The sequence below is a fragment of the Pseudophryne corroboree genome, chromosome 3, assembly GCF_028390025.1.
Source record: "Pseudophryne corroboree isolate aPseCor3 chromosome 3, aPseCor3.hap2, whole genome shotgun sequence".
In the NCBI taxonomy this organism is placed as follows: domain Eukaryota; kingdom Metazoa; phylum Chordata; class Amphibia; order Anura; family Myobatrachidae; genus Pseudophryne; species Pseudophryne corroboree.
In genome coordinates, this window is record NC_086446.1 from 233,920,071 (window position 1) to 233,939,757 (window position 19,687).

Below are 19,687 nucleotides of genomic sequence, written 5' to 3' on the forward strand. Positions count from 1 at the left end.
GAGGAAATCTACTGGACGAAACATATGGTTTCAGCAATGAGCAATGGAAAGTATTTCCGATCCGTAAAGTTTTTGGTAAACGTAACCGGAAGGCAACTGGATTGATTTTTTTGATAATGTGAAATGGTCCAATAAATTTAGGACCCAATCTGGCTGAGGTTTGTCGAAGTTTAATGTTGCGAGTCGACAACCATACCCTATCTCCGACTTTAAAAGTGCACGGCCGCCGGAGCCTGTCAGAAAATCTCTTTTCCTGAAATGCCGCTTTTCTGAGAGCCAGGTGCATTTTTCTCCAAATGAGCCTAAGATGAGAGGTCAAGGTCAGTGAGGAGACAGAGGAATGTTGAAAAAAGGAATTAGCTCTGGGGTGAAAACCAAAAACTGCAAAAAATGGAGACACATTGGTGGAGGAATGACAGGCATTATTGTAAGCGAACTCCGCCAATGGAAGAAACTCAGACCAGTCATTTTGGAGTTTGGCCGAGTACAAACGCAAATATTGTTTTAGTGATTGATTAACTCGCTCAGTCTGCCCGTTGGATTGGGGATGGTAGCCTGACGTTAAAGATAATTTCATCTTCAATGAGAAACAAAAAGATTTCCAAAACTGTGCAATGAATTGTGGACCCCGATCAGAAACAATATCAGTGGGTAACCCATGGAGTCTGAAAACATGGCGGAGGAACAAGACTGCCAATCCCTGGGCAGATGGCAATCGGGGAAGAGCAATGAAATGGGCCATTTTGCTAAAACGGTCCACTACCACCCATATGACTCGGCATCCGGCTGACAGAGGGAGGTCCACCACAAAGTCCATGGAGATATGAGACCATGGCCTAAGAGGAACATTCAAGGGCATAAGCTGACCGATGGGCAAAGAACGGGGAACTTTATGCTGTGCACAGACCTGACACGAAAAAACAAACTCCTTAATGTCTTTGGAAAGACCAGGCCACCATACTGAGCGGGAGACTAATTCCAAAGTCTTAGCGATTCCCGGATGCCCGGCAACTTTGCTATCATGAAACTCCGTCAAAACAGTTGCTCTCAAAAACTCAGGGACAAAAAGACGACCAGCAGGAGTATTTCCAGGAGCTTGATGTTGAAGCAGCTTTAACTGGGTAAATAAATCCTGTGTGAGGCCTGCCCGAATGACTGAAGACGGAAGTATGGGAGTAACAGGACTGTTGTCTTGAACTGGAAGAAAACTGCGTGACAGGGCATCTGCCTTGGTATTCTTGGAACCTGGCCTGAAGGTGATAATGAATTTGAAACGAGTAAAAAATAAAGCCCAACGAGCCTGCCGGGCATTCAGTCGTTTAGCTGATTCAATGTATTGAAGATTTTTGTGATCAGTCAAAACTGAAATGATATGAGTCGCTCCCTCAAGCCAATGCCTCCACTCCTCGAAAGCCCATTTAATAGCCAGCAATTCTCGGTTACCAACATCGTAGTTGGATTCAGCAGAAGAGAATTTCCTGGACATAAAGGCACAAGGATGTAATTCAAGGGAATCCGGATCCTTCTGAGACAGGATAGCCCCTACTCCAACCTCTGAGGCATCAACCTCAACAATGAAAGGCAATTCTGGGTTGGGGTGTCTGAGGACAGGGGCTGAGACAAAGGCTTGTTTCAAGGCCTGAAAAGATAACTCAGCTTCACGTGACCAATTGGTAGGATCTGCTCCCTTCTTAGTCAGTGCCACAATGGGAGCAACTAGGTCAGAGAAAGAGTGAATAAATCTTCTATAGTAGTTCGCAAACCCTAAAAAGCGCTGAATTGCTTTTAAGTTGGTGGGTTGCGCCCAACTGAGGATGGCTTGGAGCTTCTTTGGTTCCATACGGAATCCCCGAGGGGAAATAATGTATCCTAAAAAGGATACCTCCGTGACATGAAATTCACACTTCTCCAGCTTGGCATATAGGTGATTTTCACGTAATTTTTTTAGAACCTGACGCACCTGGGTAACATGTTGTTCTACAGAGTCAGAATAAATCAAAATATCGTCTAAGTAGACTACAACGAATTTTCCAAGAAATTCACGGAGCACATCGTTAATGAGATCCTGGAAAACTGCCGGAGCGTTAGACAGGCCGAATGGCATAACCAGATACTCATAGTGGCCTGACTGAGTACTGAATGCCGTTTTCCACTCATCCCCTGACTTGATTCTGATGAGGTTATATGCTCCTCTCAGGTCAATCTTAGAAAAAATCACAGCCGAACGTAGCTGATCAAAGAGGACAGAGATCAGCGGCAGAGGGTAAGTATTTTTAACTGAGATTTTATTCAAGGCTCTAAAGTCAATGCAGGGTCTGAGTGAACCATCCTTCTTCTCTACGAAGAAGAAGCCTGCACTTAAAGGGGATTTAGATGGCCTGATAAACCCTTTCCCTAGGCTTTCTTTAACATACTCATTCATGGCCACAGTTTCAGGTCCGGACAATGCATATAACCTTCCCTTAGGCAAAGTGGCACCAGGAATTAGCTCAATAGCACAATCATAAGGCCTATGGGGAGGCAGAATATCCGCATTGCCCTTGGAAAAAACATCAACAAAATCCTGGTATTCCACAGGAATGGGTGCGGGAATGGCAGCAGCCATTCTGATGGGAAGCGTAATACATTCTTTATTACAGATGGTACCCCATTGTGAGATCTCCCCCGACTGCCAATCAATGATGGGATTATGAAAGGCCAGCCAAGGGTGACCCAGAACCACTGGAACTGCTGGGCAATGGGTGAGGAAAAACTCAATTTTTTCAGAATGCAGAGCTCCTACTGAGAGTAGAACAGGAGGTGTACAGAGAGAAATTACCCCATTGGACAAGGGACTCCCATCTAAACCATGCATGGTGATACACCTACCCAAGGCTAACTGAGGAATACCTAAGGTCTTGGCCCATGTTAAATCCATAAAGTTCCCTGCAGCTCCACTGTCCACAAAAACAGAGACCGAGGAACAGAGGCTGCCAAAGGAAACTTTAGCTGGGACTAACAGTGAATTATTTGAGGAGATAAGCTGCAGACCAAAGTGAACCCCCTCACAATTCACTTGGTCGAGACGTTTCCCGACTTGTTCGGACAACTACGGGCAAAATGTCCCTTACCTCCACAGTATAAACAAAGACCAGAATTTTGCCTTCTGGTTCTTTCTTCAGGAGACAGTTTGGAGAGACCTATTTGCATAGGCTCCTCTAAGTCCTCAGGGATGGAAAAAACACAAGGAGTGGACCCGACAGATGCTCCTTTTTCAGCCCTCCGCTCTCTGAGCCGACGATCAATCTTAATAGAGAGCTCCATGAGTTTATCGAGAGTCTCAGGAGCGGGATACTGAAGGAGACTGTCTTTTATAGACTCAGATAAGCCGAGGCGAAACTGACTGCGCAGGGCTGGGTCATTCCATCCACAGTCGTTCGACCAACGGCGAAACTCCGTACAATAATTCTCTGCGGGATTCCTACCCTGTCTGAGAGCACGCAACTGAGTCTCGGCGGATGCCTCTCTATCAGGGTCGTCATATAACAGTCCTAAAGACTTCAGAAAGGCATCTACAGAAAATAAAGCCGGATCGTCTGTCTTTAAACCAAAAGCCCAGGTCTGAGGATCCCCCTGAAGCAGAGAAATAATAATTCCAACCCGCTGAGCCTCCGTACCTGAGGAGACTGGTCTCAAACGAAAATAAAGTTTACAAGACTCTTTAAAATTAAAAAACTGTTTTCTATCCCCAGAAAAACGGTCAGGCAGATGCATTTTTGGTTCAGGAATGACCCTTGGGGAAGTCCGTAACAGATCTTCCTGTGACCTCACCCGAAGGGACAGATCCTGAACCATCTGAGTAAGTTCTTGAATCTGGCTAACTAGAAGCTGGCCAGGATTTGGCCCGACACCAGTGGGATTCATGAGGCCGACAAATCTCCCAACTGGACAAGGGAAAAATTAACTCCTGTTTAATTTTAAATTTTAGTCTGGCCGGTGATAATGTTATGATTCCTGTACTCCAGACCAGAGGAGATCTTATGGCAGAGGTCTGAGTACTGGAAAGATATACTGGTTGTGGGAGCAGGAGAGCCTAGTAACCCCTGGCGCCCTAACTCCGTTGTCTCGCCCGTGTTATCAGAAATCCCCTGCGAGACTATGGTTGCTTGAGCCCATGGCAGCCGCGTTCGAAGGGCGGATTATGTCTGCCCAACCCCGATGCCCCCTCAGGTCTTAATGGGAGACAAAGGGAAATCCGAGACAGGGTGATAACAAGGGGCCCTCTGACTAAGCAACCAGGCCAGGGGTTACAAGCTAACTAACTTAACCAAAGAAGTATGTGCGGACTAGCCGCCAGGGAAAAGGACAACCAAAGATCCACTGATCCGTCACTCCTATCCAGCACCGCTGGATACCAGAGTGGACCAGGGGGAGCGGAATCCTCCGCAAAAGCTCCAGAACACAAAGATACAAAATAATAAACAGTAAGCGGTCAAGCCGCAACACACGGCTAAGCCGCGACTCACGAACACCACAGGATGTTAAAGGTGCTCGGTAAGACTCCAGGAATAGATGACAAACTTCCGAGTACAGGATCACTGAGGACAGGAACAACCGGATTGAGCAGGACTGGAAACTCTCTGTAACTGACACAGGCAAACAGGAAGCTATCACCGGCGTCTGTGAGAAGTCCAAAGGGTGCTTATAACTGTGAGCTCCCCAATCAGGAGCCAGACTGGGTAATCACAAGTAATGCCGTGCAGCTTGCATGCTGCACGGCCAGCACACCATTTATACAAATTAGAAAAGACCCAGCAACGGGGAACGCGGCCCGAACGTGGCGTCCCCGTTGCTAAGGTCTGAGCGGCTCCGTGCGCCCGGCGTCTAGCGTTGCCAGGGAGCCGGCGGCTGTACGCGCACGGCGTCCCTGGTTGCTAGGCGCCGGGCCGCACCGACGAGCGGACCCCGGCGCCTAACAAATTGCACACTGGATCAGGCTCACTATCCAGAATGCGTATTCCACGGCAGGTTTGCCAGTTCCAAAATCTGTACAGGCCCACTCTACTAGGTCGGTGGGATCTTCCTGGGTGGCTGCCCGGGGTGTCTCGGCTTTACAGCTCTGCGGAGCAGCTACTTGGTCAGGTTCGAACACGTTTGCTAAGTTCTACAAGTTCGATACTTTGGCCTCTTAGAACCTTCAATTTGGTCAATCAGTTCTGCAGGAACCTCAGCACTCTCCCACCCGGTTTGGGAGCTTTGGTACATCCCCATGGTACTAAATGGACCCCCAGTATCCCTTAGGACGTAAGAGAAAATAGGATTTTAATTACATACCGGTAAATCCTTTTGTCGTAGTCTTTAGAGGATACTGGGCGCCCGCCCGGTGCTTCGTTCTTCCTGCACTGTTACTTAGTTAAGTATTGTTGGTTCAGCCATTGCTGTTCCTGTTTAAAGTTGGGTTAGCATAGCTTTCCTCTGTTTTGTGTGTGCTGGTTCGGAATCTCACCACTATCTTAATCTATCCTTCTCTCAAAGTATGTCCGTCTCCTCGGACACAGTTTCATAGATTGAGTCTGGTAGGAGGGACATAGAGGGAGGAGCCAGCCCACACTATCAAATTCTTAAAGTGCCCATGGCTCCTAGTGAACCCATCTATACCCCATGGTACTAAATGGAACCCCAATCCAATGGAACCCCAATCCAATCCTTTGCGGACTACGAGAAAAGGATTTACTGGTAGGTAATTAAAATCCTATTTATACACAGCCCCCTTCCCCCTCCTATATTACACCCAGTGCCACAGTACATCCCCCACCATTACGCTCTGCACCAAGCTGGCTATGTTGCTCCTACCTGTATGGAGCTGACCTCAGGACAGTGTGGGAGGGAACACCCAATGAGAGCCAAGGAGCTGCTGCTAGGCTGCTGAGTGTGGTAGGAGGGGCCAGCCACAGGAAAGCAAAGCCCTGCTTCAGCCAGCATCTCAGTGTGCACAGCAGGACAGCTGCTGCTGCACACAACACTCCGGTGGCTTCCCTGAAGTCTCCCGTGTAGGCCCGCCCCCCGGCTTCTCCGGACTTGCGAATGCGCAGTCAAGAGTTTCAATGATGGACCCTAATATCCGGGAGGGCTGACAAGGTTTGCGGGGCAGTGGGAGGCTCTTTTAAAAATCGTAAGCCTCCCGCTGAATGCGGGAGGGTAAGCAAGCCTGCCATAGTGTGAACCGGTACCGGATCGCATCGACCCGGGTAACCCATTCACACCACACCTGACCCAGTAATAACCTGGGAATAACCCTGCTTTATTCCCGGGTTGAAATACTGGGTCAGGTGACCCGGGAAATCAGGACTTACCCCTTTCACACAGCACATCGACCCATGTCGACCCGGCAATATACCGGGTTATTTGTTCAGTGTGAAAGGATATGAGTTGTGTGTCTGTGATCTGCTAGTGAGTCCCGCAGAAGCTTGGTATTCTTTATATCCAGTGATCTTGTGATTGTAGAGCTGCAACTCCCATTTAAACTTAATCTATCAGCCAGTTTCAGGAGGAAAACTGGGAAGTTGTGCAAGCCAGGGATAGCAGCGTTACCGCAATCTGCAAATAATTGGAAATCTCTATATCAAACATGCAGTGATCCCTTGTGACAAGGCTATGTATAAGCCTCTATAAATCAGTATGTGCAGGGATAATGTATTTTAAATATTTGGGATTCATAATCCCTGGGAGGCAATTGATGAGGTTTATGGCAGAGGTTTATGTCCAAACACGGACTTGAGTTCTTGACCTCTTCTAACAGATTAATTGATGTATGTTTAAGAAAACAATACCCTGCGGTGATGTTATAAAGTCCTCTTATGTTCTGTTGATGCACCGCAGCCTGCCAATCATACTGGATGCTCCCGTGCCCTAAATACTCAGACAGAAATAGCATACTTTGATTTCTGGTTTTTGGATTTATCAAGTCTGATTCATTTATAGTTTACTAATGGCTGTCTCTGAATGAATTCATCTGATTGTATCTTGCTGGAAATAAGTGTTCTGTCTACTTCAGATATGAGCTGAAATCCATCCCCGTATACAATTGACTGCATATATACAGTAAATTTAAAGAATGTGCCAGTGACTATCCACCAACCGGTCAATCAGAAGTATTTCTTTGTAACGTGAGACACAATTATCAGTTAACGAAATGGAATTGTGTGCTGATGGTAAAATTAATTACGTTTACTATAATTTGGCTTTTTTGTAAAATTTACTTTTATATTCACTAATTAATCTGGATTTATTTCTTATTTTTGTGTTTTTAAACAAAATCCAACTTTTGGGGGTCAGTTCAATTAGAATCTCACATACAGTACATGATAGCAATGCACACACATTCGTACAATGCGAAATTCAGTTAGAAATAGCAGTTCGCTGGACTTGCAGTGAGGTCGTGTGACTTTTCTACATACAGGGGTCTATTTACTAAGCCTTCGATGGAGATAAAGTCCACCGAGATAAAGTACCAGCCAATCCGCTCCTAACTGTCATTTTTCAAACTTAGCCTGTGACATGTCAGTTAGGAGCTGATTGGCTGGCACTTTATATCCGTGAACTTTATCTCCATCTAATGGGCCCTACACATTGCGTTATCCGCCGCCGAGCTGCCCGATGGCGGATACGGCCAACGGGCAACCCCGTGGCGGGGGGGCAGTGACGGGGAGAGTGAAGTCTCTTCACTCCCCCCGTCACCCGGGTCCATAGCAGTGCAGGCAAATATGGACGAGATCGTCCATATTGGCCTGCATGCACAAGCGACGGGACATCAGCGATGAACGAGTGCGGGGCTGCACATCGTTCATCGCTGGTGCCTCCACACTGAAAGATATGAATGGTATCTCGTTTATTAATGAGATCGTTCATATCTTTGAGTATTATCGCCCAGTGTGTAGGGCCAATAAGGCTTAGTAATTTGACCCCTAAGTGACTTAGCAGAAGAGCATGAAAAAGTGGCAAAATCATCCTGGACCCCAAAATGATTTTCAACTAAGATAGCAGGACCATATAGACTTCTATTTACTAAGCCTTGGAGTGAACTTGCATTGAGCCAGCTTGCGTGAGAAACAACTAGCTAGTCTTGTTGACCATTATCATCATCGTCACCATCCATGTGTATTTGTACCTGTCCTCAGGCACCTGCACTTGTTATGGCTTTGACAGGCATATATGCATCTCTGTGTGGTCTGCATCGCTTTGCAATCACGTGAGCACTCCCTTACCGCCCCTTATTTTCCCTGGCCTGATCTCCGCAGACGCAAATGTCCGATTCACGCAAATCTGCAGTTGCACATATACGTGTGACCTATTTTCTGTGCATACGCAGGACTAATTTGCATACAGTGCTCTACAGTACGAAAACTGTCCTCTGTCTAGCCCCACTGTGTCTATGAACAAATGCTGTGATCCCTACATTGAGTCATTTCATACTTGCTGTATTGTTTTTATTTATTTTTAACCTATGTCAACAGTGTTTTAAGTTCTTTTAAAAGAAGACGCTTTCTGGCAGGAGAATCTATTTTGGGACTTGTGTAGCAGAAAAGCAACTTCATGACAACTCTGAAAGAAAACCAGTTTCTCCGTTTTGCAGGGTGAATTTTTGTGGCGCTGCATCTTTCCTTATGGTAAATTTAGCATTCTCACTTGTAGGAAGAGCTTGGCATGGTATCCCATGATTGTATTATAGGGGTCTATTCATGATAAAAAAATGTGTGCTAATTAAGTATAAGTAGTGGAGGCATTCATCATGCCTCCTTTATTTAATTATCACTTCCAAAAAGATGTTCTTTCTGCGGAGACACCTTTTTAGGAAGTGTGAGATACAGTACTTCCCCTGCTTCTTTGGAGCTCCGTTTCAATAAGTCGATGCTGAGTGTAGAGGATCTGTCCCGTCTGCAGGGAAAGTTCTCCCTGATGCTTCTTCTCCCAAGGCACTGGATGACATTGATCACCCCGTCTGTGGCTCTGGTCACAGTGCTCCCCAATGTCCCCTCTTCCTCCCTGCTTCCCCTCCCCCTGATCTCCACACCCTCCCTGCATCCACTCCTTCTGTCTGCCTCCCACCCCTTATCTTCTCTCCTGTGGTGCCTGCTCCCTCTTCACATCCTTTCACCTGGTGTCTCTTCTCCCTAACCAGATCCTCTCTCTCTCTGTGTCTCTTCTTCCTCCTCACATCCTCTCACCCAGTGTTTCCTCTCCCACCCCACATCCTCTGTCCCGGTGTCTCCTCTACCACCCTGCATCCTTTCACCCAGTGTCTCTTCTTCCTCCCCGCATATTCTCACCCAGTGTCCCCTCTCCCTCTACACATCCTCTCCCCTGATGTCTCCTTTTCCATCCTGCATCCTCTCACCCAGAGTCTCTTCTCCCTCCCTGCATATTCTCACCCAGTGTCTCTTCTTCCTCCCCGCATATTCTCAACCAGTGTCCCCTCTACCTCTACACATCCTCTCCCCTGATGTCTCCTTTTCCATCCTGCATCCTCTCACCCAGAGTCTCTTCTCCCTCCCTGCATATTCTCACCCAGTGTCTCTTCTTCCTCCCCGCATATTCTCACCCAGTGTCCCCTCTCCCTCTACACATCCTCTCCCCTGATGTTTCCTTTTCCATCCTGCATCCTCTCACCCAGAGTCTCTTCTCCCTCCCTGCATATTCTCACCGAGTGTCTCCTCTCCCTCTACACATCCTCTCCCCTGATGTCTCCTCTCCATCCCTGCATCCTCTCTCCTGGTGTTTCCTTGCCCACCCTTCATCCTCTCCCCGTGTGTCTCCTCTTCCTCCCCTCATCCACTCCCCCTGTTACGGGTGACACTGTGACCATTGTGGAGAGTTGAATCTCGCCCCTAAGTGCCAGTCACTGGGGCATATTCAGTTAGCCACGCTGATTGCCAGCCTTGAGCTAATCAATTATGGCTTGCTACTCTGCGCGCTAAGGCTCAAAGGGTGCACTTACCATAGATTTATCCTCACAGCCTCAGTAGGTGCAACGAGAAATCTGCATTAAATGCAGCCACTGGTGCATGTAATGCGTTGGGTAACCCATAGATTCTTGATCTTAACGCATAATCTATGGGGTAACATGCGTTACCCACAGGTTTTGAGTAAAAATTGAATAGCACCAGGTGTTAAACCCATCGCTTTACCTGCAGAGAAAATGCCACGAGTAATTGAGTCTGCCCCATTATGTCAGTGACAGTGCATGTACCAAGCTTGCCGGCATACAGTAGTATGGTCAGAGTGCATAGTAAGCATGTTGTAGTACAAAGGTAAATACTGTGCAGCCCCATGCCCCGTACACAGACTGTGGTGTGGACAGCTACAATGGTTGAATTCTGAATAGCATTGGTCTGGGAGCTGACCTGTGGGAGGGGTGTCCTTTTTAAATCATACTTTTGTTTGGCGGTTGGAGGTGAATAATGGTTAAATTGTTTTTATTAAGAAGTGAGTGTAGAAGGTGCCCCCTTCTCCACCCTCCCACAGACCGGATTATACATTAAATACACAAACATTCCACACTTAAAAGGGATTTGGGGCATTTTGGCTGGCATTAAATGGTAAAATGACATGTTAAGTGGGGAATGTAAATCTTGTGCTTTGTTACCTGTCCCCTGGCATGAGTGGCGCGGTCCCAGCAGCTGGGCCTTTCATTGCATTCTCTTCACGTTGGGAGGAATGCTGGGGCTGCTTTGCATAGCTATACATATCTTGATTTGTCTTGCACTGCGGCTGAACTGGGATTTGTCCTGGTTTTGTTCAGCAAGTGCTCCAGCAGAGATTTGCAGAAAGGAGCCCTGTATTTCCAATTAACTCCTTCTGTAATCTCTTTTTAGAACTTCATAAGCATGCCTGTTGAGAGGTTGTAATATCAGCGAGGCCATGTGTAAATCTGCAGGCATCTGCTTGACATCATTTTAATCGCATAAAAGGGTTCTTGTGTATAAATCATGTTTCGCTGAATTTGCTGGGGGGGGGGAAAAAACCTCTATAAGTGGCTACTGCGATAGTTGCATTTATTTTGGAAAATCCACATTTGTATTTATTTGTTTATTTTTATTCCTTTGGAACAAATGCACTCCAGTTTATTTTAGCAATGACAGGAGGTAGTTCTGTGTTTAACAAATACATGTTTACTCTGCCTGTCCAGGTGGGTAATCTCGGAAAAGTCAGGAGCATAGACGGAACTGTCTAGGCAGAAGACTAAGCAGGGGCAGTCGAGTCTTCTCAGCAGCGCCGGACTGCCCATCCAAGGGCCGAGTGGCAGGTAAGCTGGTCCGGTCCCACAGAGAGCCGGCTCTCTGGTTAAGCCGCCCCTCCCCGGTCTCCATGGAAAAGGGGGTGTGCCACTAGTCCACGCTCCTATGACTCGTGCCACGCCCCCATACATTGTGACAGCGCGCCCCCAGTGATGCGCGCGCGCCTTCACAAATGCCAGAGTCAAAATGGAGGCCCAGTCCGTCCCTGCTTCCCAGAGGGTTTTATGCTTATCTGTTGTAGGCAGTGACATGCTGTGGGGTGAGGCAGAGCCTTTCTTGTTATACTAACGTTTGTGCCAGTGTCTTGACTGTATAAAGTGATCAAAACTCACCAAAAGGAGTTTATACTGCTGTACCTGTGTATAATGCCCACATGAACCCTTTGGCTCATATATTGCGTGTAAATCTGGCTCTGGCACTATCCATTACCTCCTCAGCCATTTACCTCACAGCACGTCCCTGGTTGTAGGTGATATCGTGTGAACCAGTACTGAGCTTGTTCTGAGCAATGATGCTGGGAAGTGCAGCCCCTGGAGAGTAGGCCGGAGATAAAGGTTTATGCTGTCACAGACACTTTACAAACTTGCAGAGACACTGAAATACAACAGTAGGCTAAATCTGAATTACAGACACCGTGAACATTGTAACTCATGCCACGGGTCAAATGTAACGGAGTGTGAATTTTGCACAAATGTGCGAGTTTAGCGCAAAACTTGCACGTTTTGCAAACTCGACCAATGTAATGGGGTGCGAATGTGAGCAAACTCGCATTTTTCGGACCTTACTCAAAATTTGCAAAGGATCACTCAAATCCAGATGTTTTCCAATAGAAAACATAGATCTCGAGCAATGTAAAGCAATGCTAGTTTGTAACTCGCACACAAAACATTACCAAAAGCTAGTCTAAAAATAGACTGTCACGGGGACTGGGTTTTGTGAATCCGGAATTGTGGCGTGCGGTTTGATATCGGTGACTTTAGGCAGGATTAGCCGAGCAGGTTGAATGAAAGTCTTTTCATAGAGCTTTAAAGGAGGTTCCACAGGTGCCCTAGCTGTTTACTTGTTAGAGCTGTTTACTTGTTAGAGTTGCGTCGGCAGGACCTGTACGTCTGTGGACGAACGTCTGGCGGAAACCCGGATAGGAAGACTGTAGACTGGGGTAACTGAGACTCGCTGAGAGGGATGGTGACTCGGAGAGGTCAGCATGCGAGGAGAAATAACCGGGTGTAGATCCAGCAATCCAGGTGAGAACTCAGGGAACAGGATGCTTTAGAAGCAATGCTGTGGAGCACAGGGAACTAGCACACACAAGGCTGTGTGAGAGACGTTGCACTGGCAATTTGCTTACCCAGAAATCCCTAGATTTATACCTGCAGACTGTTTCCCATTGGTTTTGCAAACCTTGCAGGTGACTGAGTGTTTTAGATTAGCTGACCCTTCCAAGGCGGCGATGCCCATCCCGGACCTCTGCAGCTGGAAGCTGCACAAATGTTTGCTGCTGCCTCTGAGACCTCTCCTCCCAGACATGCCTGCAAGTTGTGCCCCTCGCCAGCAGCCCGCACCCCCACCGGAGGGACCGCGCCAGAGCATCCGGACAGGTAAGTACCGCTGGTCCCGGAACCCGATCCGCCGGACCGTGACATAGACCAGGTTCAGGTAGGTGAGTTTGACAGAAACATGCACGGATCAGTGAGATCCGTGCATTCTTCTGCCTGTAAAAGTAAAGAAAGAGTTAACAAAGCCCCCAAAAAGTGCAGGTTCTCCCCAAAAGCATAACCAGCCCTGGTTTCTAAAATCCGCGGGGAAAAAATGTGTAGGAGTTCCCCGTATTTTAACCACCAGCATCGGGCTCTTGGACCGGTCCTGTTTCTAAAAATACGAGGGAGAAAAAAGAAGTAAGGGGCCCCCTTATTTTTTAAACCAGCACCGGGCTCCACTAGCAGGGGAGGTAATGCCGCAGCCGGTGGACACTTTTATATAGGTCCCTGCGGCCGCAGCATCACAAGAATCCACGGGGTAGCTGTAAAAAAAAATAATAATTATACTCACCTAATATCTGACGTAGATCGGTCCTCTTCTGTCCATGTAGGCACCCAGGGGATAAAAAAAAAAAACCTGCAAAAAACCCATGGATCCCCGAATGCCGGGACCCCTCGTGACTCCTGTCACAAGGGAACCCGCCAGCCAATCAGGGAGCGCCAGGTCCTAGCACTACACTATTTACGGCTATCAGCCTGGCATGTTCTCTGCATAATTTCTGGTCTTTTGTCTACTATTCTTTTTAGAGAATGATTCTGTTAAATCAATTTTTACATTCAACGTTGGCCCCAAAATAAGAATTACTTATACAAACCTTATACTTGTTTTTGTTTTTTTAAACTGGGAAAATAATACAGTAAGATGAGTGGTCTTGCACTCCCTCCCTGTGGAGACCATTCTCCATCATTTTAGGTTGTACAGCCTACTAGACTGACCTGAATTACTTTCCTTAGACCTTACTGAGAATATGCCTCACTTATTTCTACCTGAACAGAAATTCAAATTCTTTCATTTTCTTTTTTTTTTTTTAACTAAGTACAACAGTGGAGAAGAAAATGACAGAGGCTTTATCACAAATAGTTTGTATTAGAGAGTGAGGGACAGGCAGAGCCGGCGCAAGCCGCTCAGCAAATGGATGCAGTGCAGGGAGGTGCCAGGAGCTGGAGAGGCGCTCTCCCTTCCCTGTATCCCTGTCTCTGCTGCTGTTGCTGCCGGCTGTTGCTGCCGGCTGCTGCTGAGCCTGTCACACTCTATGACAGGCATCGGCGCCGGCAGCATAAAGCCTCCTCACCCCTCCCCTGGGTCAGTGCAGTGTGCAGGCCTAAAAGGAGGCAGAGCTACACGCAACTGGTGGGGCGGAGCTACACTGAACCAGGCTGAACAGGAGGATGATCTGCTCCAACTCCGGCCTGCCAAACTTCCTTAGGCAAGAGGATGGAAAGAGAGTGAGTGGGTGAAAGTATGTGTGTGTGTGTGTGTTATTATTATTATCCTTTATTTATATGGCGCCACAAGGGTTCCGCAGCGCCCAATTACAGAGTACATAAATAATCAAACAGGAAAACGGCAACTTACAGTTGACAACAATATAGGACAAGTACAGGGTAAATAAACATAGTTACATCAGCAGATGACACTGGAATAAGTATCAGGTGGCAGAAGACTGCTGGATTTGGTGTAGTTGAAGATTATTAAAGTAAGAAAAAGGATAAGCACATGAGGGAAGATGGCCCTACTCGTGAGAGCTTACATTCTAAAGGGGAGGGGTAGACATACAGATGGGGCACATAGACAGCGTGGCACAGAGGGTTAGGATGAGATTTGGCTGGGTTTGGTGAAGAGTGGGTCTTGAGAGCCCGTTTGAAGTTTTGTGGAGAGTCTGAGGGGGATAGGTAGGGAATTCTAGAAAAGTGATGCAGCACGTGAAAAATCTTGGAGGAAGGAGTGGGAGGAAGTAATCCGTAGGCAGGAGAGTCGGCGTGCATTAGCAGAGCGAAGAGGATGGGTGGGAGTGTAAAGAGAGATAAGGTCAGAGATGTAGATGGGAGAGGAGTGGGTGACTGCTTTGTAAGCGAGTGTGAGAAGCTTGAAATGGATTCTGAAAGGGAAGGGGAGTCGGTGAAGGTCTAGTAAGAGAGGAGAGGTAGACGTAGTGCGTTTGGTGAGGAAAATGAGCCCGGCAGCAGCATTGAGGATAGATTGGAGTGGAGAGAGGCATTTGTCAGGAATGCCAGTCAGGAGGAGATTACAGTAGTCCAGTCTTGAGATGACCAGTGAGTGGATAAGAGTTTTAGTAGCATCCTGGGTCAGAAAGGGTCTGATCCTGGAAATATTTTTTAGATAAAAACGTCAGGTTTGTGAGAGGTGCTGAATGTGTGGTTTGAAGGAGAGGGAGGAGTCAAGGTTTACTCCAAGACAGCATACTTGGGGGCAAAAGGAGATAGTAGTGCCATCAATAGATAATGAGATTGTAGGAGGTGAGGTTATGCAGGAGGGACGGAAGATGATCAGCGCCGTCTTAGACATGTTAAGTTTAAGAAAGCGCTGGGACATCCAAGCAGATATAGCAGAGAGACAGTTGGAGATACGACTGAGGAGAGCAGGGGAGAGGTCTGTAGAGGAAAGACAGATTTGAGTGTCATCAGCATAGAGATGATATTGGAAACCAAAAGAACTAATGAGCTTACCTAGAGAGGACGTATAGAGAGAAAAAAGAAGTGGACCAAAGACAGAACCTTGGGGTACACCTACAGTTAGTGGAAGTGAGGGGGAGGTGGAGTCATGAAAGGAGACAGAGAATGAACGGTCAGAGAGGTAGGAAGACAGCCAAGAGAAAGCAGTGTCACGCAGACCAATGGAGGGAAGGATTTACAGTAGGAGAGGATGGTCCACAGTGTCAAAAGAAGCAGAGAGATCAAATAGAATAAGTAGAGAGTAGAGTCCCTTAGATTTAGCAGCATGGAGGTCATTGCATACTTTTGTAAGGGCAGTTTCAGTGGAGTGGAGAGGATGGAAGCCAGACTGGAATGGATCAAGCAGTGAGTGTGAGGAAAGAAAGGAAATAAGGCGGTTGTAGACAATACGCTCAAGGAGTTTGGAGGCGAAAGGGAGGAGAGAGATGGGTCGGTAGTTGGAGAGAGTGTTTGGATCAAGGGTAGGTTTTTTAAGAATGGGAGAGATGAGCGCATGCTTGAAGGAAGAGGGGACAGTGTCTGATGAGAGGAAGAGATTGAGAAGTGGGAAAGATAGGAACAGGCAGAAGGAGAGAGGTAGCGGAGGAGGCAGGAGGGGATAAGGTCAAGTGAGGAGGTGGTGAGGGGACAGGAACGAATGAGGGCCATGACTTCCTCACCAGATGCATGGGAGAAAGATGTCAGATTTGGTGAGAGGGATGGGGAGGGGTGGTAAGGGATGGGAGGAGGCTGGTTACTGATGGTCTGGTGTGATGTGATGTCCTGATGTATGGAGTCAATTTTGGATATGAAGTAAGTGGCAAAGTCAAAAGCAGAGAGTGAGGAAGGGAGACGAGGTGGAGGTGGGCAGAGGAGTGAGTTTAGAGTGGCAAAGAGGCGCCGGGGGTTGGAAGACTGGGAGGAGATGTGTATGTGTAATATATGTGTGACTGTGTATGTGTGTAAAGTATGTACAGTGTGTGTGTGACTGTGCGGCATAATGTGTGTAAGCGTCACTGGTACAGGGGAGTTATGTGTGTAAGCGTCACTGCTACAGGGTCGTTGCATGTGTAAGCGTCACTGGTAAAGGAGGCTTGCGTGTATAAGCATCACTGCTACGGGGTTGTTATGTGTGTAAGCGTCACTGCTATAGGGAGCGTTACGTGTGTACGCGTCACTGGTAAAGGGGGCGTTACCTGTGTAAGGGTCAATGGTACAGGGGGCGTTATGTGTGTAAGCGTCACTGGTACAGGGGGCGTTACGTGTGTAAGCGTCACTGGTACAGGGGGCATTGCGGGTGTACGTGTCACATGTACAGGGGGCGTTACGTGTGTACGCGTCACTGCTACAGGGGGCGATACGTGTGTAAGCGTCGCTGCTACAGGAGGCGTTGCGTGTGTAAGCAGCACTGGTGTAGGGGGGTGTTATGTGTGTACGCGTCACTGGTACAGGGGCGTTACGTGTGTACGCGTCACTGGGTGTTATGTGTGTAAGCGTCACTGCTACAGGGGGCGTTACGTGTGTAAGCATCGCTGGTACAGGGACGTTACGTGTGTAAGCGTCACTGCAACAGGGGGCATTACTTGTGTAAGCGTCACTGCTACAGGGGCGTTGCGTGTGTAAGCCTCACTGGTACAGGGTGCGTTACGTGTGTAAGCGGCACTACTACAGGGAGCATTATGTGTATACGTGTCACTGCTACAGGGGGCATTATGTCCACTGTCCCTTTGTAAAGTATGGGAGGGCGCCGAACACCCTAGGACCGGCCCTGGGGACAGGGTTCTTTAAATGTAATGTATAACTCCTAATATGCCTGTCCCTATACTATAATTAATTAATTTATTTATTTATTTATTTATTTATTTATTTATTTATTAACAGTTTCTTATATAGCGCAGCATATTTCTTTGCGCTTTACAATTAGAACAACAGTAATAGAACAAAACTGGGTAAAAACAGACAGACATAGAGGTAGGAAGGCCCTGCTCGCCAGCTTACAATCTACAGATGTGAGGGATGCTTCATGGATCTTTGAGGGGGCAGAGAAATCATCATCCTATGTTATTTTCGTAATGCAAAGATAAATCAGGCTATACAAAAGCTTCTTGTTTTTCACAATGTAAATGTCAGAAGAAAATATTGGTGAGAGTACATTATCATTTTGTTTTGGAAAGATGCATCTGTCATTGAAGTGGAATTTTCTCCTCATCGAGCTGCACTACCGTCTAGTAGGTACGTTTATTAACCATTTCCCTGTCTTAGGCAGAGCTCTGTATTATATCAGGACTAACCCTAGACACACACCATAAGACATAGAGGGGGTCTTTCCGAGTTGATCGCACATAGCAACTTTTTGCTGCCCTTGCGATCAACTTGGCACTGCCTATGGGGGAGTGTATTTCTGCATAGCAGGGCTGTGAACGCTTGTGCAGCCCTGCTATGCAAAAAAAAGATTCCTGTAAAACAAGACCAGGGTAATAGTTACGTACCCTGTGCGATCGATCCAGCGATGCAGGTCCCGGAATTGACGTCAGACATCCGCCCTACAAACGCATGGACACGCCTGCGTTGGACTCACCACTCCCAGAAAACGGTGAGTATCTGCCCCGGAACGCCTACCCGCTGTCAATATTCTTGTGATCGTGCTAGCGATCACTTTCTTCTGGTGATGGCTGTCGCTGAGCAACAATGCGCGTGCAGTCCCAACCCGTTTGCACCGATGTGACAACCAGCAGCGTGCGAACCGGTCGGAATGACCCCCAGAGACTGGAGTTGCCATTGCTTGTTAGATATACTGCATTGAACAGTTAGAAACGAAGAACTAGAGCACAATGGGGTTCATTCCGAGTTGATCGTAGCTGTGCAAAATTTAGCACAGCTACGATCAACTTTCCTGACATGCGGGGGGACGCCCAGCACGGGGCTATTCCGCCCTGCATGTCAGTCCGGCCCCCCCTCGCAGAAGTGCAAAGGCATCGCACAGCGGCGATGCCTTTGCACTTCAGGAGTAACTCCCGGCCAGCGCAGCTTTAGCGAGCTGGCCGGGAGCTACTCCTCGCTCCCTGGCCCGCAGCGGCTGCGTATAACGTCACGCAGCCGCTACGGCCTGCCCCCTGTTCAGTCCGGCCACGCCTGCGTTGGCCGGACCACGCCCATGAAACGGCGGGCAAACGCCGCAGTTTCGCCCCCTCCTGCCCATCGATCGCCTCTGCCTGTCAATCAGGCAGAGGCGATCGCTGTCCTGCCACGGCCGTCGGCTGTCCCGCATGCGCAGGCGCACAAAGGCACCGGCGCATGCGCAACAGGGACCCGTTCGCTCTGCTGCGTGAAAACGCAGCGAGCACACGGGTCGGAATGACCCCCAATGTACAGACTCGCTATTATAATATACAACTACTCCGCACTGAGGGCCTGATTCGGAGAAGGATGCAGTTAGCACAGCCGCTCTGTCATTGTATGCAGCAGCTATGAGAAAATATGCAAAACCCGCAGGAGGCGTCTTGTGTAAAAAAACAAAAAACAACCCACTGCCGGATTCTCTGATCCGCTGCTGCATCCGAAGACGCAGCATCGGATCAACTGCGTGAACATTGCTGGACATCAGAGTTACTCAGCATGTCTGGCACACCTATGGTGCTGGGGCCAGTGAAACTGCACTCAAAGATGCAGCCACTGGCTTTGGCACGCCGGGAAACAGGACCAAAACCTGCCTGTTTATTGTACTGCTCCATCATGTCAGTCATACTGCAGCTTTTGGTGTAATGCGACTGATGTTGCAGGACCTGATATGCGCAGATCCAAAACCATTGGAGAATAGCAATGTAATCAGAATAGCGCTGCGTACATCTCGGAATCATCCCCTGAGATTGCAGGTTGCCGGTAATACTTCTCCATTACCATCAGATTGGATCAAAAATCATGACTGGTGCTACAGTAAGTGCTTGCTCTGTACATCACTGATTTGATCTCCTCTGGTGCACTGGGCCCGGGTTGGTGACTTCAGACAGACCAGTTGGATTACAATTGGAGTAGTTTTGCTCTTCAGGGGCAACTGGGGCATATTCAACAGGATTGTTCAATTCCTCACCTAGTGTGGAAATACATTTGCGTAATTGATCAATTTGGCGTTGCCACGTTAGATCTGGAGCCATTTCTGCCATTACGAACAGTGCTCTCATTTGTTCTTTGACCTTTGCAACTACC

General features: G+C 47.9%; 1 protein-coding gene across 7 annotated transcripts in view; it reads left to right on the forward strand.

Annotated features, from left to right (window-relative positions):
• The window catches only part of SULF2 (sulfatase 2), a 663,681-nt gene that overhangs the window by 29,135 nt on the left and 614,859 nt on the right, over positions 1-19,687 (forward strand). The window contains exon 2 of one of the 7 annotated variants that reach the window (XM_063958897.1): positions 11,165-11,281. The exons of the other annotated variants lie outside the window; for them this stretch is intronic. The gene's annotated coding sequence lies outside the window, so the exon portion shown is untranslated. The remainder of the gene's footprint in view (positions 1-11,164; positions 11,282-19,687) is intronic. 7 annotated transcript variants of the gene reach the window in all.